This window comes from Furipterus horrens, unplaced genomic scaffold (assembly GCF_987537825.1).
Source record: "Furipterus horrens unplaced genomic scaffold, mFurHor1.1.pri manual_scaffold_6, whole genome shotgun sequence".
NCBI classification, from domain to species: domain Eukaryota; kingdom Metazoa; phylum Chordata; class Mammalia; order Chiroptera; family Furipteridae; genus Furipterus; species Furipterus horrens.
The window spans coordinates 82,855,055-82,881,386 of NW_028327176.1; the positions used below are offsets into that span (position 1 = coordinate 82,855,055).

The window sequence follows — 26,332 nt, forward strand, 5'->3', positions numbered from 1 at the left end:
AATCAGCCTCCCATAAAACTTTCTCTATGTTCCTGACATTACAATTTTTTCCTTCTTTTAATCTCTTCAGAGCTTACACTGTAGAGGATCTAATTGACATTGAATAAGAAATTGTCTTATATCGTAATTTTAAACTTATCAAGGTAAGATAAACAAAGTGCACAAAGTTTCAGTGTAGAGCTTAATAATTTGTTACCCTCAGGATAAAAATGAAGAATGTTCTCAGCTTCAGAGAGGGCTCATTACAACCCACCCCAAGAGGTTACAGACACTAGAAGAAATTGCTATTACAAGTTTTTAGAAACATTAATTTTGCCTGTTCTTGAATTTCATATAAATAGTATCATACAGTAAGCATTTTTTGTTTTTTTTTCTTAACTCATTATGTCTGTAGGAATCATTCTTATCTATAGTAGTAATTCAGTTTTTTCTGCTGAGTAGTGATTCACTGTATGAATATATCACAATTTATTTAATAATTTTGCTATTGATCAGTATTGAGTTACCTTCAGTTCCTGTCTATTATGAATAAAGCTGCCCTGAACATTCTTATATATGTTTGTGAATGAACAAGTGCTCCATTTCTTGTAGTGAAATTGATGGCTTCTAGCACAGGTATATGTTTAGGTTTTTAGGTATTCCCAAACAATTTTCCAAAGTAATTTCCTCCTGTGTCTTTGCTTACTTTTTTAAACATTTATTCCCAATTCAACACCAGTTTTTGACATTCTTTTTTGGTCACACAGAAAGGGTTATCAGTTCCATTTCCTCTTGGGAACATTCCTCTTGTAACCCTTCTGCATGCTGTAGACTGACTGCTTTTTAAGCAGCAGGCACCCTGGAGCTTGTCTTCACTTTTCTTCCCCTTTCTCCTCTTTTGTTAGGTTCTTTATTACTGGATTACACATCTTCCTTTTGCTAAGTTTAACTCCCTGTTTAGTAGAACAATTCCTCAGAAGCTTTCTGAGAAAGGGGACATGGAAGGTAATTTTTTTTTTTTTTTTTTTTTTTTTTTTGAGAGAGAGAGAGAGAGTCTGCAGGCTAAGAATGTCCACTTACACTTCATTGGTAGTTTGGCTGAGACCAGAAATCCAATGTGGAAATTATTTTCCTTTATGGAAATGATTAAGGCATCAGTTCACTGTTCTCCATCTTTCAGTGTTGCTGTTTAAAAGAGAAATGCCTTTCTGATTTCTAATCCTTCATATATAAGCTTTGTTTTCTTTCTTTTGGGATCTTCATTTTATCCCTAAGGTTCTGCTATTTCATGATGACGTACTTTGAGTGAGGCTTTTGTCACAAGTTAGGCAAGGCATTTGGTGAGCCTTTTAAACCTGGAGATTTACTGTCTTCCGTTCTGGAATATAGTCTCGTGTTATGTCTTTTATCTTCTTTCCTTCGTCATCTCCTTTTCTCTTCTGGGAATCCTTGGTTGCATTCCTTGTACTATAACACCCTTTGTTTTCTTATTGATTCTCTCCTACTTTACATCTCCACCCTACACTTTCTAGAAGATTTCCATAACTTTATTCTGAAATGCTTTTTTTAAATTTCTGACATAATATTAATTTTAAGAACTACCCATTTTTCTCCTTTCACAAATACAATATTTTTTCTTACCTCACTGAGAATTTAATGATAATTTTTTTAAAAATCCAGCTACTTTAATCGAATGTGTTTTGCCTTAGTTCCTTTTCCTGCATCCTGTTTGTACTGGTCCTTATCTTTATTGTAGAAGTATTTTCATAAACATCTGGTGATTCTTGGTTGTCGTTCGTATTTAATTGAGGAACACCATTCTGGAAGCTCCGTAGGCGTGGGCCGAGCTTGTAGACCGGAGAGTCTTGGGGGATTGCGTGCAGACCCAGCCATTTCTGTGGGGTGGTACTCTCAAGTATTAACGTCTACGGTTCTTCATCCCTGGGATAGGTTTCCACTGACATAACTTAAATCTCCTGCCAAACGTAGATGGAGCTGGGTGAACCTGTTTGAAGTCCTGGGAGGCTGGCCGGGAAGGACCTGGGCGCTCAGGCTCCTATCCGCACTCCCTGCTGGCACCACCTTTCCAGCAGCGTGTTCCGCCCTCACCCGCCCTTCTCGCTCACTTCCCAGGCTTGGGCACTGATTAAGGCGTGGAGTCTACTGGCAGAGAGCACGCAGGTTTGTGTTGCGTGGAAGGAAAGCGTGGCCCTGTTCAATCAAGTTTCTGACTCTAGCGAGAAACATTTACATTCCCATTTCTTGGATAAACCTCAAGCTACGAAAAAAATGTAATGGCTCACACTGGGCTCATATTTATCACAACTGAAATTTTTACCACATGGGGGAAGCCTCCCGTGCGGTGTCAGGCTGGCCGAATGGCTTAGGATACCAGACTGGAACCCTGCTTGCTCGCTGAGTGTTCTCCCGCTGGAGGAGCAGATTCGAGTATACCTCTGATGTGGGCACTATTCCCGGTTATTCTCAGTCAGTTCCTCAACCATTTTTGTATGTTTGTTTTCATTCTCTTTACTTTTTTCGTTTCGATCCTAATGACTGACCCTCAATGAGGTCTGTCCCTTTCCTTTTCCGTTTTGGTGGCTACTTAACGCATCACGTTTTGCTCTGTATTCTAGTCTATTCATTAAAGGCGCGTTTATTGAAAGCTCATTACCCCTGGGGTGTCCTTGGAGAAAAATTACCGATAGAACAGAATAACATCCTCACGAACTCAGTGATGGCAGGTTGCCGTTGAGCTTACAGGCGAGTTGGGTGGCAGTACTCAAGAGTGCTGAAATTCAGAGTGATGTGGTTATTGCACTTTTAAGTGGGGTGGGGGGGAAAGAAAAAAAAAAAAAAGGAAAAGGAAGGTTCCACCGAGATTTGAACTCGGATCGCTGGATTCAGAGTCCAGAGTGCTAACCATTACACCATGGAACCATCTCCAGTAAGTGGTGACATATAATTCTAATATGGCTTTACTTCTAGTTTTCGTTTTCTTCTTTTAAATAATATGTATAAAATATAATTGAAAAAGAAATGTTGCCTTACGTAAAAGCTCTGCCTCTTCTTCCTAATTGATTTTTCAAATTTAATTACAGGAGATTTTTTGTTTGTTTTTCTGGATCTCGGCCATTTTCGCTGCAGAGTGAAGGGAGGGAGTTTTCGCTGAACGTTCTCACCAGTCTCCTCTCCAGGTATTTTTTCTTGGATGTTTGGGGGAAGAGGGGTCCTAATCCAAGAATATTGTTACTTCTGGAGATTTTTATTTTGCCTCTATTTCCCACCCTGCAAAGGCAAATTAGATTTTAATCTTACCATTCAAAAGGGAGATTTTACCAAAATAAAACTGTAATGTCTTTCTACAGCTTTGCTTACTCGTGTTAGGTACCTGCAGATGCCTCTAGAGCAACTGTGCAGTTTTTTAGTAATTCCTGCTCAGCTGTAATCGTGGGCTTGAAATTTTAAAAACTCCAGAATGCCTTAAATACAAGCCCAGGTCTCATTCCTCTTTGACACCAGAAGGTCTGAAATGTAGTCGAAGCTTAATTAATACATGTCACATGAATGCATGGATAAAAGGATTCTGAATGAAGGAATAAAGGAGTTAATGGATGACTTTTTTGAAAGTTTCTCTGTCCTACACTCCATAGGCTAAATCTGATAACTCGAGAAAGATGACTTACATCTTTTTTTTTTCTTTTTTCCATGTCCCAGTGAGGCAGAAGACCGAATAGGAAATCCTGAGAGACTTCTGGTTAGGATGGAGGCGCAGGTAAAAACACCTTACCTTGTGCACAACTATAATAAAAAATACAACTTTAGACTACAAAACAGATATCTCCCAGAATAGTCAGAAAATTGAGGTGTGTGAAGTCCGACAACCAAGGATTTAAAGAAGCCACATTCATCCAGAGGGGTAGGAGGGGAGGAACCTCAGACAGGTGTGGAGAGGCCTGGAGAGAGAAAAAGCTGTCCAACATCTACGTGTGGTGGATAAAAAACAGGAGGGATACCTGGGGAGTCAGGGATCCCAGCCCCAGCCCAGAGTTGCAGTGCCAGGAAGATAAGTCCTCATTACTTCTGGCTGTAAAAATCAGTGAGGGTTGGGGCACAAAAGAAACTGCAGGACTGGCAAAAGACTCCTCTTAAAGGGTTCACAGACTTCTATGGGCCAACTGATAGACACTGCCTTCTCAGCTTTTAACAACTGAGACTTTGAGAAAAGGAGGAACAGTTCCAGCATAGGAAAAAGGGGGTGGAAAGGCAGGCCAAGTTAAAGCTCTAGTTGTTAACAACTCCAATGGCAATGTCCAGGCACCTCAAGGTAATCTAGGGAAGACACAAAAATACTAAAAGCAGAAAGATCAAACATGCTTTAAGTGTAAACACCCTGGAGACTGGGCGAGGTATGGCACTAGGTCACCTCCAGAGCCATGTCCCATGTGCAAAGGTGAAAATTCTGATCTCTGGCACTGGAAAATAGATTGTCCCTATTCCCAGTGTGGAAAGGAGTCATCACCTAAGGCGGTGGCAGCACTTGAGGACTGAGGGTGCGGGGGTAACAGATTGGCAACAGCGTACACCAGCATTTTGATCTCTAACGGAAACCCTTGGGTAACCCTTGATGTGGCAGGTAAGAAAATTAACTATCTTATTGATTCTGTCGCCACTTACTCTCCTCAATTCTTACACTGGACTTATTATGGGGGTCGCAGGAAAATCTTGAACTTGTTTTTATACACCCCCTGTCACCTGTCAATTTGAAAGCCAAATTTTTAAACATTCTTTCTTAATTATTCCACAATGGCCTATACCATTGCTAGGATGACTACTCTTGGCCAGATTAGGGGCCATTTTGAAGTTTCAAAAGATCCCAATTAAAATCTTTAAAATTATGTGACAATAAAAGAAAATTTTAAAATGATATCCCAGAACAAATTTTACAGAAAGTAAGTCCCCTAGTTTGGGACCCTGGGGTTCCTGGAAAAGCCAATACTGCCCAACCAGTTCAAATTTGCTTAACACCTGGAAGAGCCTATCCCCATAGGAAACAGTATCCTATCAAACAGGAGGCCCTAGAAGGTCTGCAGCCCATCATAGAGAAACTGGTAACACAGAGGCTGCTCATACCCTGTCAATCCCCCTGCAATACTCCAGTCCTCCCCATTCTTAAACCTACAGGAGAGTACAGATTGGTCCGGGATGTAAGACTAGTTAATAAGGCTGTTGTTTCTCTCCATCCTCTTGTAGCCAATGCTTAACCATACTCACTCAAGTACCAAACTATACTCAGTGGTATACAGTACTTAAAGAATGCCTTCTTTTGCGTCCCTGTCCACCCAGATTCATAATACCTGTTTGCAGTTGAGTGGACAGACCCCAAAACAATGACCCATCAGTAATATACCTGGATGGTACTACCAAAGGGTTTAATCCTCATCTGTTTGCTAGAGCATTAGAAAAAAAATTTAAGAAAATTATAATTACAAGAGGGAACCATCTTACAATATGTAGATATCTTAGTCTGCAGGCCCTAGAAGGAAGCCTCAGATCATAATACTATCCAGATGCTGAAATTCCTTGAGGATTGGGGATATCAAGTCTCTAAGAAAAGGTCCAAATTACCAGACAAAGTAAACTACTTTGGATATATCCTTACCCCAGGATCTAGACAACTGTCACAAGAAAGAATAAAAGCAATCACTCAGCTAACACCACCCACTACCAAAAACTCTGCTTTTTCTTAGGAATGGCTGGATATTGCAGAATTTGGATTCCAAATTGAACTAATTGCAAAACCTTTATAGGAAGCTATTAAGGGACCAGACAATAAACCCATTATATGGGGAAAGGAACATGATCAGGCTTTTAATAAAATCAAGCAGGCCCTAGTTGAGGCCCCAGCCCTAGGCATCCAAAACTTAAGCCTTTTTATTTATACATAGCAGAGAAGAAAGGAATAGCCTTAGGGCTCTTAGTCCAATTGGTTGCATATTTGTCTACAAAGCTAGACAATGTAGGAATCAGAGGCCTCCATATTTAAGAGCAGTTGCAGCCACAGCCATGCTAAATTAACTTTCAGGAAGATAGAAGACTTAACTTCACATCAGGTATAAGGAGTATTAGAAATAAAAGGATATTTCTGGCTAATACGAAATAGATTGACCAGATATCAGGTTCTTCTTCTGGGCAATTCAGAAGTAACTATAAAAACCTGTAATACCTTAAATCCAGCCTCCTATAGAATCATCTCCATTCTTGATCCATTCCTGCTCAGAGATTATTAATCTTACCTATTCCAGTGGAACTGACTTGCTAGACCAACACACAGAAAACTCTGATGAAAACTGGTTCACTGATGGAAACAGCTTTGTACAGATATGCAGTAGTTAGTTTACATGACACAATTAAGGCACAACCACTTCTACCATCAACCTCGGCCCAGAAGTCTGAAATTATGGCATTTACCCAAGCTCTTATCTCAAGACAAGGAAAAAGGATTAAATCTATACAGATTCCAAATATGCCTGCCTTGTTCTGCATGCTACTGCTGCCATATGGAAAGAAATGGTGTTCCTTACTGTTAGAAACTCCCCATTAAACATGAACAGAAATCCTAAATCTATTGGAAGCACTTAACTTCCCTGAGCAAGTGGCAGTCATGCATTGCAAAGGTCATCAGGAGGATATGTCCCCTATCTCTCAGAGAAATAGAAGGACAGACCAAGAGGCAAAGAAGGCAGCACTAGAGACTGCCAAACAACTGACCTTTGTGAACGGTCAGTTTTTTGTTTTAACAGAACACAAACTTATACCTAATGTATTTAACAACTGGAAAGGAAAAAGAGTAGATAATAGGTGGCGTTACATGATTAAAAAAAGCATCAACAATGTCACTGGTAGAAATCAGGACTCATGGTAGAGGGAATGGGGTGGAAGTCTCAGTGGTGATGTTATACAATAATCCTGGTGGAGGATGATCCTCGATGGGCCAACAGAAGTACTGCAGTTCCTGTCATGGGATGGGGGTGGGGGGTACTGTAGAGGTACTCAGAGCCTCCAAAATCTCCTGAAGCCCCTCTGTGAATGGCTCAGATATCAAGCCCAGTTATACATATGGTGAGATATCTTGGGCTTCAGAACAAGGAAGCATCCATGAAGGACCTTGAATATATGTTGGCCAAAAACTCTTTCTTCCCCAGGCTTCCCAGTGGAAATTTTTTAAGTCTTTGTGTGACTCCTTCCACATAGAAAGTGATGCCACAACAACAATGGTTAACAGATTACTTGTAGGCAAAGGACTAACAACTACCATAAAGAGTATTTGCCAGGCCTGCATCCTTTGTGCCTACAACAACCCTGGGGGGGGGGGGGGCGATTCCTTCCCCCATGGTTAGAGCCTATTTAGTGAAGCGGGACCTATTCAGGAAAAGATTGGCCGATTGACTTTGCCAAAATGCCTCCCTGTTGAAGGTATAAATATTTATTAGTGCTGATAGATACCTTTACTGGATGGACTGAGGCTTTTCTGACAAGGACAGAGAAAGCTACAGAAGTAGCAAAAATCCTCTTAAAGGAAACAATACCCCAATTTGTCTTCCACGCTCCCTACAGTGATAACAGGCTATCCTTTAAATCTAAGATCTATCCATCTCTGAGGCTCTAGGCATAAAATATTACCTTCACTTTGCTTGGAGACCTCAGTGCTCTGTCTGGGCAGGTAGAACAGGCAAATCACACCTTGAATAGGGCATTGGCAAGGCTCTGTCAAGAAACTTCTGAAAATTGGGTCAAATTATTACCTATAACATTCATGAGAATCAGGGTCTCCCCTGAGGTCAATACTGGACTCTACATTTGAAATACTATATGGTAGGCCTTTCTTAACTGTAGATCTGATATTTGATACATAGACACATCAAGCAGTTAAGTATATAATAAACTTAAGACAGGTGCAAAAAGCAATACAAGAATATAGAAATAAGGTCTTATCTGCTCCCAAAGGAAAATTCCAGGCCACTGTATCTCTGGGGGATTGGGTACTTCTCAAAACTTGGAGAGAGGGATCCCCTACAGATCAACTTAAACCTAATGGACGGGACCCTAGCAGGTTGTCCTAAGTACCCTCATGACTGTAAAGCTGCTAAGGGTAAATAGTTGGGTCCATATTTCTAGAGTAAATCCAGCAGATCCTCCCCTGGACCAGCAGAAAAATCTGGACTCCACTTACACCTGTGAGCCTTTAGAAGCTCTCAAATTCCTATTCAAAAAGAAGCAACCTTAAAGATAAGTCAATATAAAACCTCTTCTTGCTAACAACCTTCATTCTTGCTACTGCTTCTTGGGTTAACAACTCTCTTTTCTAAATTACCCAGAATTTGCTCCAGAGCAATGCTTTTAACAATTGCTGGGTTTGCCATAGTCAACCACAATACAGCGGGAGACATCATGGAGAAACAAGTCAGTCATGCCAACTTCAGCATCCAGACCTAAGCCATGACAGAGAATCTGGGTAGTGTTACAAGGAATATCACTAACACTACTTTGGGCCAAACAAACTAATACACAATCCAAGCTTCAAAGTACTCTTGCCAGCCCACAAACCTGAGTTAAGTAGATTAATTATTGGCCCAGGAAGGTGGGATTTGTGCTCCAGGTAATTTAACTTCTTGATAAACTCATGAGGGCAAATAGAAACAAGTGCTGACAAAATATAGCAAGCAATGCAGCTAAAAGGATTGTATCCTGGGAACCCTGAAACTCTCTGGGATACCATTAAGGGATACATTCCCATATTAACTTGGTTTTTACCTCTGTTGGTACTTACTAATCTTTGGCTCTTGCATCTTTAACCTGTTGGTTAAATTTATATCTTCTAGACTCACCACATCAGGATGATGATGATCCAGGGTTTTCAAACAGTCCCTGAGGAACCTAATGCCAACACCTTACAACATCTGGCATCTATGCTGGACTCAGGAATTCCTCCCCAACTACTAGATAAGATAGGGTGAGAGTTTCATGATTCTCAGCAGGCAGGGTCTACTTTCCTGTTCCAGAAGGAAGTAGATACAGAAGTTTGATTATCTTCCATCACCAACCAAAAAATGAATTTTTGAAAACCATATCTCTCAGAGGGGAGTTGAGGCAGGAGATAGAATAGAAAATCCTGAGACACTGCACCTGTCATCAGTCAGCATCCTGATCTCCAAGAATCGCCTGTGGCACTTGATAATAATTAGCACTGTGGTTTCCTCTCCAAGTGGGAAATCAAGGAGGATTGTGGGAAATCACATGTGTAGAAGCTTAAGTAAAAACCCAATAAAGCCTGTAATGCTTCAACAGAAGGAAGTCATTCCCTGTCCAGAGGAAGCCCACTCCAATGTCTTGGGAAGTGTACTTTTCTTAATAAATTTCCCAATTTCTTTACTTTACAATGTCTATGTGGTAAGTCCAATTCTTTGTTCACAACCACCAAGAGCCTGGACCCTGTCTCCATATGCAACAGTTTGATTTTGGAATTAAGTATTTTAGTGTAACTTCTATTATAACTGTTACTGAACAACAAGTGGGGTCCTGCTGCATGCTGCCACCCCCTGGGCAAAATTCCAGAGATTAAGGTTTGGTGATAAAGGAAAGGGGTCTTTATTCAAAAGCCACACAATTTTTGGACTTCTGGTCAGGAGAGAGGCATAGGTAAACACAGCTCACCTCACACAACCACAGCAAAAATTACTACTAGACTACAAAACAAATATCACCCAGAATTGCCAGAAAATCAAATTGTACGGAAGTCCAACATCCAAGAATTAAGAAGTTACTTTCATCCAGATGGGTAGGAGGGGCAGAGATAAAGAGACACAGAAGGGTTAGTCCCATACCCATGTGTGGTGGATAAATATCAGGGGGGATTCCTTGGGAGTGGGGGATCTCAGCCCCAAATCAGACCACATAGGCCAGGGTTCCAGTGCCAGGAAGATAAGTCCCCACAACTTCTAGCTGTAAAAACCAGTAGGGGTTGGAGCAGCAGAAGAAACTGTGGGATTCTCAGGAGTCTCCTCTTAAAGGGATTACAATGGACTTAGGACTTATGTAGACTTACTCCCTATGGGATTTGGCACTGAGACAGTAGCTGGAAGGACACCAGTGGCACACAAGGAGAATCTGAAGTGTCTGGCAGCAGGGCAAATGCTTGGGGACAACTTCCTCCCAGACAGAACTCCAGAGTCTAGGCAGCAGTATTGTCCCCTTTTTGAGCCCTCCCTCATACAGAGCCACAGAGCAGCAACACCATATCTGAGACTCCATAAACCTGGTTCACATGGGTTGCCCTGCCTTGGTGAATTCCTAAGGCTTCACCCTATCCAACTTACTGGTGTGCTTTTCTACAGTGGACCATGCTACTAAGACAGAAAGTCAAAGCAGCTCTACCTCATATACAGAAACAAACATAAGGAGACTGCCAAATTGAAGAGACAAAGAAATGTGAGCCAAATGAGAGACCAGAACAAAACTCCAGAAAAAGAACTAAACAAAATGCATATAAGCAATCCATCAGATGCAGAGTTCAAAATGTCGGTTATTAGGATGCTCAAGGAACTCATTAGGTAATTCAATGGCATAAAAAAGACCCTGGCAGAAATGAAGGTTATGTGCTAAGTGAAATAAATAAAAATTTTAGGGACCCAACAGTGGAGTGGATGAAGCCAAGAATCAATCAATGATTTGGAACATAAGGAAGGAAAAAAACATTCAATCATAACAGTAATAAGAAAAAAGAATTAAAAAACAAACAAACAAGGGTAGGCTAAGGAGCCTCTAGGATAACTTCAAATGTGCCAACATTCATATCATAGGGGTGTTAAAAGGAGAAGAGGAAGAGCAAGAAATTGAAAATTTATTTGATAAAATAATGAAAGAAAACTCTCCTATTTTGGTGAAGAAAATAAACATACAAGTCCAGGAAGCATAGAGTCCTAAACAAGATGGATGCAAATAGGACCGCACCAAGACATACCATAATTAAAATGTCAAAAGTTAAGCATAAAGGGAGACTCTTAAAAGCAGCAAGAGAAAAGCAGATACTTACCTACAAAGGAGTTCCCATAAAACTGTCAGCTAATTTCTCAAAAGAAACTTTGCACGCTAGAAGGGACTGGCAAGAAATATTCAGTGATGAAAAGCAAAGATGTAGAACCTAAATTACTCTATCCAGCAAAGCTATTATTTAGAATGGAAAGACATATAAAGTGCTTCCCAAATAAGGTAAAGCTAAAGGAGTTCATCATTACCATGTCATTAATACACGAAATGTTTAAAAGGGACTTATTTCAGAAAACAAATAAGACCAAAACTATGAACATTAAAATGGCTCTAAATTCACAACTATCAACAATTGAATCTAAAAAACCAAACTAAGCAAACAAGCAGAACTGGAACAGAATCATATTTACAGCGATCATCTGGAGGGTTATCAGTTGGGGGGGGGGGCAAGGGGAGAATGGGGGAAACAGTGCAGGGATTAAGAAGTATAAATTGGTAGGTACAGAATAGATGGGCATGTTAAGAACAGTATAAGAAAAGGGGGGGGGGGCAACAAAAAGAACAGTATAAGAAATGGAGTAGCCAAAGAACTTACATTCATGACCCATGGACATGAACTAAGCAGAGGGTGGAAAGATTGCCAGAGGGAATGTAGGGAACCAGGTAGAGTGGGGAAGAAGGGGAAAAATTTTGGCAACTGTAATAGCATAATAAATAAAAAATTTTTTAAAAAGCTATGCGATTTTTAAATAACAACTTTACACAGGCATTAGTCACGTAAGTCTATCAATTAAGGCTAAAATCTTTAATTCTTGAGTTTCGCTATCATTCCCGTTAACTTTTGATTATCTTATTTCTATAGGATTATTTTACAGACTAAAACAAAATAAAGTAAAGCTGCACTTTGGCAAGCTTCTGCCTCAGAACTCATCTCCTCCAGAACACCAAAAGAATAACCCTACCACCCTTTGCCAGGCCAGCCTGATCCTAGGCTGAGCCTGGGATTATTCTCCAATCTAAAATACCATCCACAGGCAGCAGCAGCATGATCATTCAGGCATCCTTGAGGAAGAGAGCCCAAGAGCCAGTCTCTGCCTTCCTTTTATTTTAAATCTTCTGGTCCATAATTCCATGCACTCCACAGACATTCAGCTTCTCAGCCAATTCCATCCTAGGCTGTTTATCACTGCCTCAGGCAAAGTACTGCTACAGCCCCTCCCTACTCATCTCCAGTGATCTGATCAGATCTTCCTGTATCATGACTGCATTTCTGTACATAATTCTTAACACTGGGGAACACAATTTTCAGTGAGTTAGATCTGACACTTGTTTTTGACTAACTTTTGGCACCCAAATCCAAAAATGACCCCAGTTTTTCTCTATCACGTCAACTTTTTAAGATACAGGATACCCTCCCTTTGTCCCAAAAATCATACAAAATGTACATAAAAAGGAAAATAAATTTAAAATTACCCGAATATACTGTTTATTTAGAGTTATTTTATTCATATAAAGGCTATATATTATTACTGTAAGTCAAATTGTGTACAAGTAGTAAAATTCTGCTACCGAACATACATATTAAGGTATTTTATCCTTTCAAACGACAGGCTAGGAAATGACAAAATGAGATACTTGAAACAGTCTCCTTTAGGTGGCAAAGCTTTCACAAATTGCTTCATGAGACCCAGTTTTATGTGTGGAGGTGGGAATATAATATTCTTTCTGTCAACAAGCGGCTCATGTAGAATGTTTGGATCACCAGGTTTGAGGTCAGATCTTAGAGGCCAATTCGACTCCACCCAATGCTTCTCATGAGCTCTGCTGTCCCACATACACAGAAAACAGGGATACTCGGTGTATCCACGTTGCTGACCGAGAAGGAAGCAGACCATTTTAAGGTCAACACAGATGATCAAATTGTGCTTATGATATTGCAACAGATCAGTGACTCTCATTATGTCTTCATATTCTTCATGAAAACAAACTGAATGGCCAGTTGGGACTGCACCAAGTACATTGCCATTGTGGATGAGGACACACTTCAAGCTCCACTTTGAGCTATCGATGAACAGTTGCCATTCAGTTCGTTATAGATTGGAATTCCCAATTCCTCCATTAAACTATGTACATTATGGCAATGCACAAAGCCACCATCACTTCGAAAGTACTGCAGAAATGCACTTTCTCTTAATCAAAAATAGGATGCTTTCACTCCTTTTTCAAGCAAGTTTTTCTCATGCAGTCTTGATGCTAGGAGTTTAGAAGCCTTTTTGGATAGTCCCAAATCTCGTGCCAAATCATTTAACTCATACCGAACAAATCCCTTATGAACTGAGTCACCTTCAATTTCAAAATCTTCATTGTTGCTGTCACTTAGTTCTTCACCATACTCCTGTTTTCCGAAAGAAGGTAGTTCAATGAAAACTGGCACTGGGATTTCAGCTGAATGACGCACTGGGCGTATAGCTGATGGTAGACTAGGATACTCTATTTCACATTTATTTTTCTTTTTATATTCTGACGTTTTCACTATACAAAAGTAAGAGTCACTTAAATGATCTCTGGGCTCTCGCCAAACCATAGGTATACCAAATGGCAATTTATCACGTGTTCCCTTCGTCCACATCCATAAACTCTCAACACACTGCTTGCTCACCTTGTGAGGGGCCCAAGACTTATCTTAATCACCAAGTTTTACTTTAAAATATGCAAAATAGGCTTGCCTGACAAATGCACTGATGTTTGTCCTTTGACTGGGAATGGTGAAACTGCCACAGATATAACAAAACTAATCAGGATTCTTTAGGCACTTACAACAAGAGGCAGACATGATCTGAAGGATAGAAAATAAGTACGTATGTAAATTAAAAAAAATTCTGCTAACTCCTTGTATACAGACAAGAACTCAAACTACACTTTGGAATACGATTCACTATATAGAGTGGCACACAACCTCTCACCACACTGTCTCATGTGTAACTGAATAGCCTAGACAAGTATGAACCTGTTGCTGGTCTCCAAGGTCATCCCTCACCCCTCCCCACTCGAGGGAGGTTTGCTCTGAGCCAATAGGAAAGCACTAGTGCTTCCCTCAATCCAGGCTCAATCCAGCCTAGAATGGTCGCATTAATATAAGCTGTACAGAAAAATACTTGATGTGATAGGAGAAAACTAACTGCAGTTTTGAAATCAGCATGCCTATTTAAGTCTAAAACAGCTGAAAAATTGAACTCAACAGGAATTATGTTAAAAATTGTTCATCTGTGTAATTGGTCAAATGCACTTCTTGACATTTCCTGTGTGATTAGAGTCCTTTTCACTCTTCTTTTTTCTCTTATCTCCTGATATTAGGACAAGGGCTGGGAGTAGTGAAGGGATTAGCTACTAGAAGCAAAGAAAAAATTAACTTGGAACTTTTGAGGTGATTCCTAACATATTGTAACGATGTGGTTTCTCTTCTTTGACTGGGTTGGGTTTTACCTGTCTTTTTGCCTGACCACTTCAGCTGATGGAAGGTATGGTGCCATTTCAGAATATGGTGTCCCTCTAATTAAGTGGATCCTGATTGTCAGGTTTTCCATTTATTTCCTTGGGTATTTGGATGGTCAATATTAGCTCTGTTGGGTTTTAGGCTTTCTCCTGTTTCTCAGAGGACTTATTACTTATGATGGCAGAAACTTTCTCTCACTTGCTTTGCTTATCTTTGTTTGTGTGGTCTGTTCAATACCTTATTCATGACCACCAAGAGCCTGGCCCTATCTTCATCTGCAGCACCAGCTCTCAGGTGGACATTGTAGTGTAAACAATAACATAAACAGATCCACTTGAAAATACAGCCACAGCTCCATCCCAGAGGAACTTTCTTGCACATATTTTGCATCAGACCTTTGTGTCAGAACATGGAGGCAGCTAGAATGCACACCTGGATTTTTGATATATGCTAATCAACCTGGTCCTGGCCAGGGCTCCCAGAGGATATGCTGATTGACCTAGTCTGTTCCCAGAGGAAATGTTAAGGGACCTAGCCCAACATGTTAACTAACTTGGTGGGAAGCAGGGGTGGGAGGTGGGGTGGAAGCAAAGAGATACAAATGATCTACTGAATATGTTGATAAGCAAACTTGCTCTCACTGAAATGTGTGGTTGACAAGTATAAAAAAGGCACCCGCAGAAGTACGGTGGGACTCCCACGGGCCCAGGAGGAGGACTGGGAGTCCCCATTCCCCATTCCCTACTTCCCATTCCCCGTTCCCTGGTCCCCATTCCCCTTGCTTCTACAGGCCCTCACTTCAGTCCAGGGGTTGCCTCACCCCCATCCCCCCTTTTTCCTCAATAAACCCATTGCCATCTCCCACAGTAGTCAGAGTGTAACAGAACCCCTGGGCTGCTCTGATTGAAACAGAACCCACGGGCTGTTTAGTTAGGGGCCCAATTGCCCGCCGCCAGAATTATAACTCTCAATACCAGAGTTTAGTGAAAAGAAAAAGAACTGTTTATTTAACAGTTAAATAGATTTAGATTATTTGTGGATTTCTGCTGTTGAGTCTTATGTTCTTTAAAATACCCACAAACACATAGTTCTGCCTCTCTCTACCAAACCAGGCCAGCCTTAGAAAAGTCAGAAATACCATTTCCCTACTTCCTAGGCACAGTTCAGCTTTACCAGTAGCTGCCAATCACTCAAGTCTGATTGGGGAGGTCCTTTCTGTGCTGTGGTGCCCTCCAGCTCTCAATGAAGAACCACATGGATTCTCAGCCTCCTTGTAAACTGCCTTCTTCCTGAAAACCATGTGGATCTCCTCTCCTTCTCAAAACCACATGGCGAGAGCCTCTTAAAGAGGCCTGGAGAGCTCTCTCAAAACCGCATGGAGAACTCAGCTTCTTTAATCTGCATGGAGAAGGCCCCTTCACCAAGCTGCATGAAGGGGGCACAAGAGAGAGAGCACAAGCGAGAGCGAGAGCGAGAGAGAGAGAGAGAGAGACCGAGACCGAGCTAAAATGTCCACAGCTGCTTATATATCTCTGACTGCGTCCTCTGACGAAGTTGGTATTGCAACCAGTTCTGACCATTCCCAGAACCCTACGCAGGCTCTGTAGGCTCCTTCCATACCATCACACACTTCAAGACTCCTCCCATCTTCTTGGGCCTTGGAAGTATCAAAGCCATTTTGCAAAACAAAGACACTAGCAACTAGCCCCAGGCATGCAAAGGCGTCTTAAGAGCTGCTTCCTTTTCCCCATGTCCAGCCACAAACTCTGGGGTTTGTTTTTGGACACCCCTGTTTCTGTAACAAGAGCAAGGCTGGCCTGACACTTTGGAATGTTAAAACAGAGAAAAATAATCTTTGCACTGGGCCTATGTGTGTCAACATTGTGTGTCAAAAACTGTTTTCAACAATAACAAGAAAGCAGTTATTATGACTATAAGACTGATAGCTCCTGCACTGAAAATTAAACACATTGTTCATAATTAATATGAAACCAGAAAAGTCAGTGTTCATGCTTCTTGTCACTATCAGAACCAATAAGTAGAGACAAGAATTGAATCTTTATGGGTACTTTATTCAGATAATCAGCAATCTGAGAAGACACTGGGTCATGCATCCTCAAAAACCATCTCAAGATCGCACTTCAAGTCGATTTTTTATAAGGAGACTAAAGGGCAGGTAAGGTGTTTGAGAAAAAGGTTAATTGGATAAGAGTTGAAATCTGGTGGTGATTTTCCTACTACTTTTTCTGTGGATCAACAATTCTCTGGGACACAATGACTCAGATAATATCTCCATTGCTTGCAGACCCTCTGGGGCACAAAGGTTTAGTTGCTTGTCAGCCTCCAGGAGTCATGTGCTCATGCATTCCAGTTCCTGGAATAACAGCTTTGCACAAGGATTAATCATTTAAGCCTATCAATTAAGGCTAAAACCTTTAACTCTTGAGCTCCCCTATTAATATCACTATGTCATGTTTTCTGCACCTATAAAAATGCCTTCTTTCTATTGATGTAATTGTTCTTCTCTCCTTTTTCATAAATACCTATTGCCTTTGTCTCCTAATCAGAACACTATTTAGGCTTCTGCCTGAATCAATGCTCCTTGCCTTCACTTTGAAATGTCTTTTACTTTTAGGTTAGCACCAGTGTTCACAAGTCCCCATAAATAAGTATCCTTGGCCCTGACTGGTATGGTTCAGTGGTTTGGAGGTTGTCCTGTAAGAAATGCTCACAATAAAAACCGGGACACAGGACTTGAGCCGCAAAGCGAGGTGTTTGTTCACAAGTCTGCAGAGTTGGGTGCGGCCTCAGCCAGGAGAATGCGCGCACCAAGTAAACAAAGAAAACTGGTTTTATAGTAATGCGATTAGCTCCCCACCCCTCTTCTTCTTCCTGGTTTCTCCATTACTGGTTACTCTGGAGTTACAATCTAACGCAATTATCTAAATGCCCCTTTTGTGATTTGTAAATATGCTAGTGCTGTCAACTTCCTTCTCAGAGATCCTCTAATTACATTTGCCCTTAAGACCCTTTAATTACATTTGTCCTTTGTTACTAATGATTTTCTACTGGTTTGGGAGTCACTATTTCCTTGTTTCTTACAGTCCCACAAACTAAAACTGGCCTGATTCTGGTTTAGGGCACATGCCTGGGTTGTGAGCCAGGTCCCCAGTTTGGGGCTTGTGAGAAGTAACTGATGTTTCTCTCCCTCTTTCTCACTTCCTTCTCCTCTCTCTAAAAACAAATAAATTAATTATTTTTTAAAAATAGGTGTCCTCAGGAGTGGATGACCAAAAGAGGATGTCATAATGCTGGGCATAATTATTTATTTTTCAAAATCTTAACTTTATTAACATATCATGATTATTTACCTAGTAACTGTAAGAACAAATATGAGATCATATATGTAGCATACAGAAGAAATACTCAGGAATTAATTACTACTTTAGTCAATCTAAATATTAATTATTGGCCATGTATTCTTAATGTATGTCTGGTAGTCTCCCAAAGCTGACTTGCTAAGAAATCCCTGAATCATTTTTGGGCATTCATCCTTTTGTTGTATCTCCAACCTAGCAAAGTGCCTGTCACAAAATAGCTGCTTTAAAATAGCCGCTCTATAAATATGGGTTGAAGTGAATACAGTATTCCCTCACTTATCGCAGGTATTACGTTCTAGACCCCACCCCGCGATAGGTGAAAGTCCGCAAAGTAGGAACCTTACATTTATTTTAGTATTTATATGTATTTTAAGGCTTTATAAACCCTTCCCACACACTTATATACCGTTCCCAGTCCCTTACTAACCTTTCCCACTCCCTTATTAACATTTTCCACACTTTTATAAACACTATTTATGTTCTTAAACATATTCTACACTCTTAAACCTACATAACTTTAACAACGTATGTATACAGTACTGCAAAATCCCATGGTATAGTGAAAAATCTGCGATAAATAATTAAATATAATATTTGTAAAAATCCCGTGATACAGTGAGGCCGCGATAAGTGAACCACGATATAGAGAGGGCTACTGTATATCTTTTGGGAGGTTGGGGGGAAAGTGGAAAAATTCAAAGACTTTTGGCCAGGTGACTATAAAGTTCTCATAAGTGTCGGTCCCTTCCCTCCACACACACAAACTCTCCATTCCATCTTCATGAATCTCCTAGCCTTAAAAGATGTTCTAAGCTATCTCAGATTTAGTTGAAGCACAAACTAAGTCTTTTTTCTTCAGCACAGGTGGCGTACTTTTTATTCCACGAGCCACAGTTTTTTTCAAAATAAAATAAAATGTAATATAAAATAAAAAGTCTACTGGTTTAAATTGATATCAGAACTTCAAAGACCTACTATTCAACTATTGGCTTTAAACTGCTCTCTGCAAATAGGCAAGGGGGAACTGTTTTTTTTTTCAACCTTTGTACATTTATCTCCCCCTCCTACTCTCCTCCAGGAAAGGAGAGTGGGTAAAGACATGGAAAACAGGACAGATGGCCCTCGGTTGGTTTGTTTATTCTTTTTTTTTTTTCTGACATTTTTTTCACTGCACACTCTTTGGTCACTTCTTCATATGATACTGATTGTTGTATGTATCTGTGTATTGGGATTAACAATCTTAATGGTCTAGAACATTGTCAGTTTTACTATTTTTATTGAGATACAATTATATTATATTAAGGAGTACAATATAATGATTCAATATTTGTATATATTGGGTAATGCTCACCATAATAAGTCCAGTTAACAGTCATTGCCACACAGTTATAATTTTTTTATGATGATAGTGTTAAGATTTCCTTTCCTAGAAACTTTCAAATACACAATACAGTAATATTAACTATAGTCATTATATCTCAAGACATTTATTTTACAACTGGGAGTTTATTCCTTTGGACCACTTTCACCCATTTTGCCCACGACAACCCTGAGATTTGTTTATTGTTGAGTCTGAAGTTCCTTAAACTGAATTTCTTCATTGAAATTACTTACAGGTCACAAATAGTGCAAGGTAAATGCAAACAAATTAACAGCACTGAGGGGAATGAGTGGAGTAAGAGATGACTGGGTTCCACAACCTAGAAAGAGTCTGTCTCTGGTAATCTGAGCAAGGATGGTTTGCAATCAACTGGTAGCAGGGCTGAATCCAGAATGAACAAGGCAGCAGTGTAAGAAACAAGGAAATAGTGACTCGCAAACCAGTAGAAAATCATTAGCAACAAAGGGCAAATGTAATTAGAGGGTCTCTGAGCCAGAGTTGACAGTATTAGCATATTTACAAATCAGAAAATGGGCATCCTGAAATCAAAAGGAGGAGAGATAGTCATTATCAACCTCAGGGAAAATGGGAAAATCTAGTTGACAGTATTAGCATACTTACAGGTCAGAAAAGGGGCATCCTGAAATCAAAAGGGGGAGAGAGAGTCATCACCAAACTCAGGGAAAATGGGAAAATGTAGTTGACAGTATGCTTATTTACAAATCAGAAAAGCAGCATCCTGAGATCAAAGGGGGGAGAGATAGTCATCACCAAACTAAGGGAAAATGGGAAAATGTAGCCAGACAGCCCCAGCAAACAAGTTAGGGAAATTTCAAAGGAGAACTGTAGACAGACCTATAACTAGATCAGCCTGAGTTAATTTTCACCTTCGGTTAATTTAGATAATTGCGTTAGATTGTAACTCTGGAGTATCCAGCATGGAGAAACGGAGAAGGAGAAGGGGGAGGGGGCACGGGTGCGTTTTAGATGCCTTAGGGATAAAAACAGCCAGCTCCATCTTTTGGCACACACCTTTGATCTGGCTGCGCCGAGACCTGCAGATCTGTGAATAAACTGCGTCAGTTACTGCTGAAATCCTGTGTCCTGGTTTTTATTGTGAGCCTTTTCTCACAGCGGGGCGTAATCAGCAGTCCAGAATCAAATTCCAATGGAGTATTCTATAGAAAGGGGACTTCAGAACACATGACCCTACCTAAAACTGAAGATCTCCGGGTCTTCCTGGTTCCTCCGTTCTGTATACCTTGCTCAATTCACAATTTAGAAAGATATTCTTCCCTGTACTTACTCATTGAAACTTACCATAAATATTTATTTAGTTTTTATGATGTGGGGAAGCAAGAGAAATCTGGTTCTGAATCTCGCAAAGCTTATGATACATCAAGACAAAAAAGCAGACAATTACACAAAAATTTCCAAAAATTATAGTAAATGCTAAGTGATGGGTTGAGTGATTACATAATATACCCAATGTGTACCAGTAAGAATACCCAATTAAAAGCAGACCTCAATGAGGAAAGCCTATGGGAGGAAAGGACCGCGGAGCTGAGGCCTGCTGCCTGCTCCACAGCACACTGCATTTCTCCTTTATTGTATTTATCAGATTTCTATTTTTAAAACTTCATTTATAAATTAGTGAATTCATGTATTTGACTTATGAAATAAATATCCACTCGTTCAAACTGACACAACTCAAACTCTCCTCTGACACATCACTGGGAACAATTGTAAGTGTGTCCTATACATTGTACTGTTGTACTACTCGGTAACATTCTTTATTCTGGTAACAATATCTAAGATGCCATTTATAGTTCAGTCTCATTCTTTGCAGAAGTTGTATCATCTCCGGCCATTATGTATTATCTAAGGCTTTGTCTTTCCTACTAGGCACCAGGGCAGGGTTCCTTTCTCTTGTTCATCTCCTATATCCTCAGTTCTTAACTGTAATTCTAGAGGGAGATTAAGGGAGGCTTCCAGGACAATGCAACTTCCAAACTCAGACCCAGGAAATGAGGCGAGGGCAGAGCGAACCGCTAGGGAGCCGACAGAGGGAGCCCAAGCGATAACGCAGAGACGCACACGCAGAAGGGCAAGAAAGCCTCTAGTCGGTGGGATGTAAAGGGTAGTTGAGTGGCAAGGCCAGGCCCTTTGCATGGAGTCGCCGCAGCTCAAAACAACATAATGAGGGTTCAAAATGTGAAAGGAGAAGCTGCGGGGATGCTGAGAAGAGTGGTCGGAGAGGACCTGTCTCCAGTTCCAAGTATATTCAGGGAGATTGGCAGCTATTCATTCGTTCATCATTTATTGAATAATGTAATAAGTACTACTGTATCTACGGGTCCTAAGTAAGTACCTAGCTCATAGTAGGCGCTGACTAAATTTTTTAAAATACACGAATGAGTTAAAATAAAGGTCCGGTATATGTTGGATACTTCCGGGTGGTAAAAATACAGTGGAGAGCAAATATTACAAGTACACACAATAGATGCTCATTAACTTCTCGTTAATTGAAATAATTAAAGGTCTATCCTGTGTCAGTGACCGTTTTGGAATCGGTGAGTACGGGTGTTATCTCTGACCTCTGGGAAAACAGAGGTGGTAGGAATTGAAGAAACTACCCGAAGGAAGAGCCTCTGAGAACTGTCCACAATGAGAATAGAAAAGGGACATCTACTGGGTTACGGTGGAGCATATAAAATGTTTGGCAGCAGTGGGGTTAGAAGTTGCACATTCAAAACAGCTAGTCTTAGCGTAGGGACTCACAACACTCAACCACACAACTAGCTCGCTTGCGTTTTCACAGAGCTGAATTTCACTCTTCTTCCTAGTTTTAGCTTCCCTTCCACCAATCATAGCCCTTCCTTCAGCGCTCCTCTCCCCAACACACACTATAGCCCCAACTACTCCCTTCTCCCCCGGTTTTTTGCTTTCTCGCCGCTCCCAGGTGGAGGCTTAATGGGGACGCCGCAGCTGGCCAGGAAGAGGCTCCTGCCCCTTGTATCACCAACACAGGAAAAAGGGGTCACACAGACTGAGAATCCCAGTGGATTTTGTGCACTGAGGAAGTAAGCCTTCGGACTTCAGGAGTCAGCAAGGTCGGCGGTTCGGTTTGAGCTCTCGCGGTGCTAAGGAGGCGAGAGGATAGAATTCCGGGGCCGCCTGCCCACCCTCCATCCATTTCAGAGGACCGAGCGAGCGAGAGTGCTGTCTGGTTTGCGTTTCAGATGGCGGGTCTCCGCAGGCTCTGGTCACACTCGACAGAACTGCCTCTCAGCCCGTGATGTCTCCGCAAGAAGGTCCGCGGGGAAACGGACGCGCTGGTAGTCGGTCCTTGCCTTGTTCTGCACCGCTTTTAGATAACTTTAGATCAGTTTGGATACGTTGGATACTTTAAATCTACTTTGTTTCGAAATACTATAATTCAGAAATTTTAAATTGAATTTTCTTGTAATGATCTTCGTAGACTATCCATGAAAGTTTGGATGAGGAGGGCCTCCTTAGCGCAGTAGGCAGCGCGTCAGTCTCATAATCTGAAGGTCCTGAGTTCGAACCTCAGAGGGGGCAGCTACGTTTTTCCTTTTTAAGTTATTCTAACCTAAAAGAAATGAAACAATGAAGGGACATAACAAAAAGCTTTCTTCTTTCTCTACTTTTTCTGTCGAAAATGAACACTATCACTTTTTTTTTTAATTCGAGGAAATTGCTTTGATGAAACCCAGTGCTTAATTTGCTGTTTAACTCAACCATGTAATGTTACGTTACAAAACAGTGGTTTTCATTAACAATTAAATACTCCAGAATGTTTTCATTTTTAAAATAGCAATTGTAAATAGAACTAGGAGAATTTTCCATATGCCTTCGAGATATGCTTGACAATTGTCTTTGTTATAAAAAAAAAAATCAGCGACAAGAAATTCACTGGTTGAGGAGTGGATGGAGGCGTGTACAGGGGATATGGAAAGTCTAGTATAGCACGCAGTAATTTTTATTAATTACTGATTGTTTATTTTTTGCCATTATTCTGCAGTTGCTTACTACCAAATCACTAATGACATCCTACACGAAAAAGAAAGAAAAAATTTTCAGCTTATCTCAATGTCATTGGACCTCTTTTTCTGCTTCCAGTACTGTTGACTGAATGTCTAAGTCATCCAAACTACAAGGTGTAGAAAGGAGGAAAAGGAGAAGCAAGAAGTGATTAAATAAAAACTGATATTAGAGAGTCAGGATAAGCACTCCAGTAAAGTAAAACTGAACAAAATTGATATTTAATATCCTGCTCTTAATATCTTTATCACGTGGGAAGTAGTCAACAGGTATTTGTTGATATTTGTCATGCACTGTTCAAAGATGTTTCCCTCTCCATTAATCTATTCTTTTTCTTCAAATCCACCCTTATAGACTCCGTTCTGTGGTGTACAGGCTGGACATCTACAAATTACATTTCCCAAAACTTTGTCAATTAGTTTTCTCTTAGGATCTCTTAATAAGAAGAAATAGAGGGAGGCTGGAAGGCTGGAGAAAGAGGACTTTTTTTTTTTTTTTACTATTCCTGTCAGTGTCCTTCCAATAATGGCAGTTGAAGCCAAGCTCCATTCTCTTTATGCCCTTTCTCTGAAGTTCCAATTTCTTCCCTTTTGGTCCACCAGCCCAGAAGGTTTGTAGCTACTTTCCATACTTATTATTTCTGGGATACCAAGTGTTCCCGTTGAGATGCCTGTTGTTATTTCTTTCTTTTTTTTTTAAGTATATTTTATTGATTACGTTGTTACAGTGATTCCATTTTTCTCCCCTTTGCTCCCCTCTGCCCAGTACCCACCTTCACTCCAGCAATCCCACCCCCCCTTAGTTCATGTCCGTGGGTCATGCATATAAGTTCTTTGGCTTCACCCTTTTCTATACTATTCTTAACATCCCCCTGTCTATTTTATACCAACCGATTATGCGTCTTAGTCCCTGCCCCATTTCCCCATTTCTCCCCCTCCCCCCTCCCAGCTGATAACCCTCCAAACGATCCCCATGCTTATGATTCTGTTCCTATTCTGGTTTGCTTAGTTGGATTTTGTTTTTATTTTTTACATTCATTTGTTGGTAGTTGTGAGTTTGTTGTCATTTTAGTGTTTATAGTTTTGATCTTCTTTTTCTTAAGTAAGCCCCTTTGACATTTCATATAATAATGGCTTGGTGATGATGAACTCTTTTAGCTTTACCTTGTCAGGGAAGCACTTCATCAGACCTTCCATTCCAAATGATAGCTTTGCTGGATAGAGTAATCTTGGTTGTAGGTTGCTTTTCATTACATTGAATACTTCTTGCCAGTCCCTTCCTGCCTGCAAAATGTCCTCTGAGAAATCAGCTAATAGTCCTATATGCACCCCCCTGTAGGTAACTCTCCACCTCTCTCTTGCTGCCCCCAGGACTCTGTCTTTATCTTTCACCTTTGGCAACTCAGTCATGATGCATCCCAGTGTGGTCCCCTCTGGGTCCAGCTCGCCCGAGACCCTCCAGGCTTCCCGGACCTGTATGTTCATCTCCTTAGCAAAATTTGGGAAGTTTTCCTCATTTTTTTTCTCAATTCTTGCTTCCTCACTCTGCACTGGTTAACTGTTTTTTTATTCCTTATGTTCCAAATCATTGATTTGAAACCCATTTTCCTTTCCTTCACCATTGGTTTTGTGTGGATTTTCCTTCTTTTCACTTTGCATAGCCTTCACTTCTTCTCTTATGCATTTGCCGTACTCAAGCATATCTGTCAAGCCTGTGAGCATCTTTATCACCAGTATTTTGAATTCTGTGTCTGTTAGGTTGGCTATCTCCTCATCTTTTAGGTTGGCTATATCCTCATCACTTAGTTCTCTCCCCCTTTTGGGCCATACTTCTCTGTCTCCTCATTCTGACAGGCTCCTGTGTTTGTTTGCCTCCGTGTCCCAGGTAGAGCTGTCGCTCCTGTTACGTTGTAAGGGGCAGAGCCTTAGGTATTCGTTAGTACAGGGCGATGTTCTTACCACGTTATGGCACTGTATGTGGGGGAGGGGTCTGAGAGGGAACAATGCCGCCTGCCCAGCACTCGCCCCCTTTCCAGGCACCTCTCCCACTTCCGCACTGGACTGGTGTCCCTCTAGCTGCTGCCCTGGCCGTTGTTCCCAGAGTGGGTGGGTCTGCGGATGTTCTAGGACTGTGGGGGTCCTTTAAACAAGTGGACTCTGCTGAGACTGGCAGTTTCTGCCTCCACCCCAACCCCCACTGGTTTACAGTCAGCAGCAATGAGGCTTGATTTTTTGTGGTGCTGGGACCATGAGCTGCAAGGTTCAGTGTGGAGCGGGGAACACTCCCCAGGTGTCCCTCCTAACTTTTTAAAATGTGTGACTGCACTTTCTGTCAGCCTGCTACTGCCGTTGCTGCTGCCACCATCACACCACGTCCTCTCCGTCCCTCCTACATGTCTGGATGAGTATCTCTTCTTTATATCTTTGTATACTGGACTTCCATGCAGTTTGATTTTCTAGAACTTCTGGTTGTTTCCAGTTTTGAAGTAGTTGTATTCCTTCTTAGTTGTGGAGGGAGATGCAGTGTGTCTGTCTACACCTCCATCTTGGCCGGAAGTCTATTGTTATTTCTTAAACTGATACACAGAGGCTAGGGCACAGCACTGTATACAATGAAAAGTGCTCCTGCTCTCATGGGGTTTATTGTATTTTAGTGGGAAATGACAAAATATAAACTCTTAACTCAATGTAAAAGATATCACACAACATCATTTGACAGTTCTTGATTAATTCACTGTTCTCCAGAATTGTTAAGGCATTACTCTATCCAGGTTGTCCTCTTACCTCTTTCTGACTGGGTCCACTCAATTTTCTCAGAGAATGCCTCTTCCTCTTTCTGTTTACCTATCAGGATTTCAAGAGCACCCTCCTCAGTGCTGGTTTTCTTCTCTGAAGAATTTTCCAATAACCTTGTTCAAGCTATAGCTTTGTCTATCCCCAGATCAACCTCTTCAGTCCAGAGGAGTCCCCTGAGCCCCACTGGCTTGCA

General features: G+C 41.0%; 1 long non-coding RNA gene and 2 other non-coding genes across 3 annotated transcripts; 2 read left to right on the forward strand and 1 right to left on the reverse strand.

The window, feature by feature from the left end:
* The first annotated feature begins 1,798 nt into the window (after positions 1-1,798).
* LOC150006639 (uncharacterized) lies at positions 1,799-9,306 on the forward strand. Its single transcript, XR_016511761.1, has 4 exons — positions 1,799-2,160; positions 3,081-3,176; positions 3,697-3,754; positions 8,862-9,306. It is a non-coding gene; the product is annotated as an uncharacterized LOC150006639 (long non-coding RNA).
* Positions 2,848-2,919, reverse strand: TRNAQ-CUG (transfer RNA glutamine (anticodon CUG)). Its single transcript has one exon. It is a non-coding gene; the product is annotated as a tRNA-Gln (tRNA).
* Positions 9,307-22,788: 13,482 nt separating the features above from the next.
* Positions 22,789-22,861, forward strand: TRNAM-CAU (transfer RNA methionine (anticodon CAU)). Its single transcript has one exon. It is a non-coding gene; the product is annotated as a tRNA-Met (tRNA).
* The last annotated feature ends 3,471 nt before the right edge of the window (positions 22,862-26,332 follow it).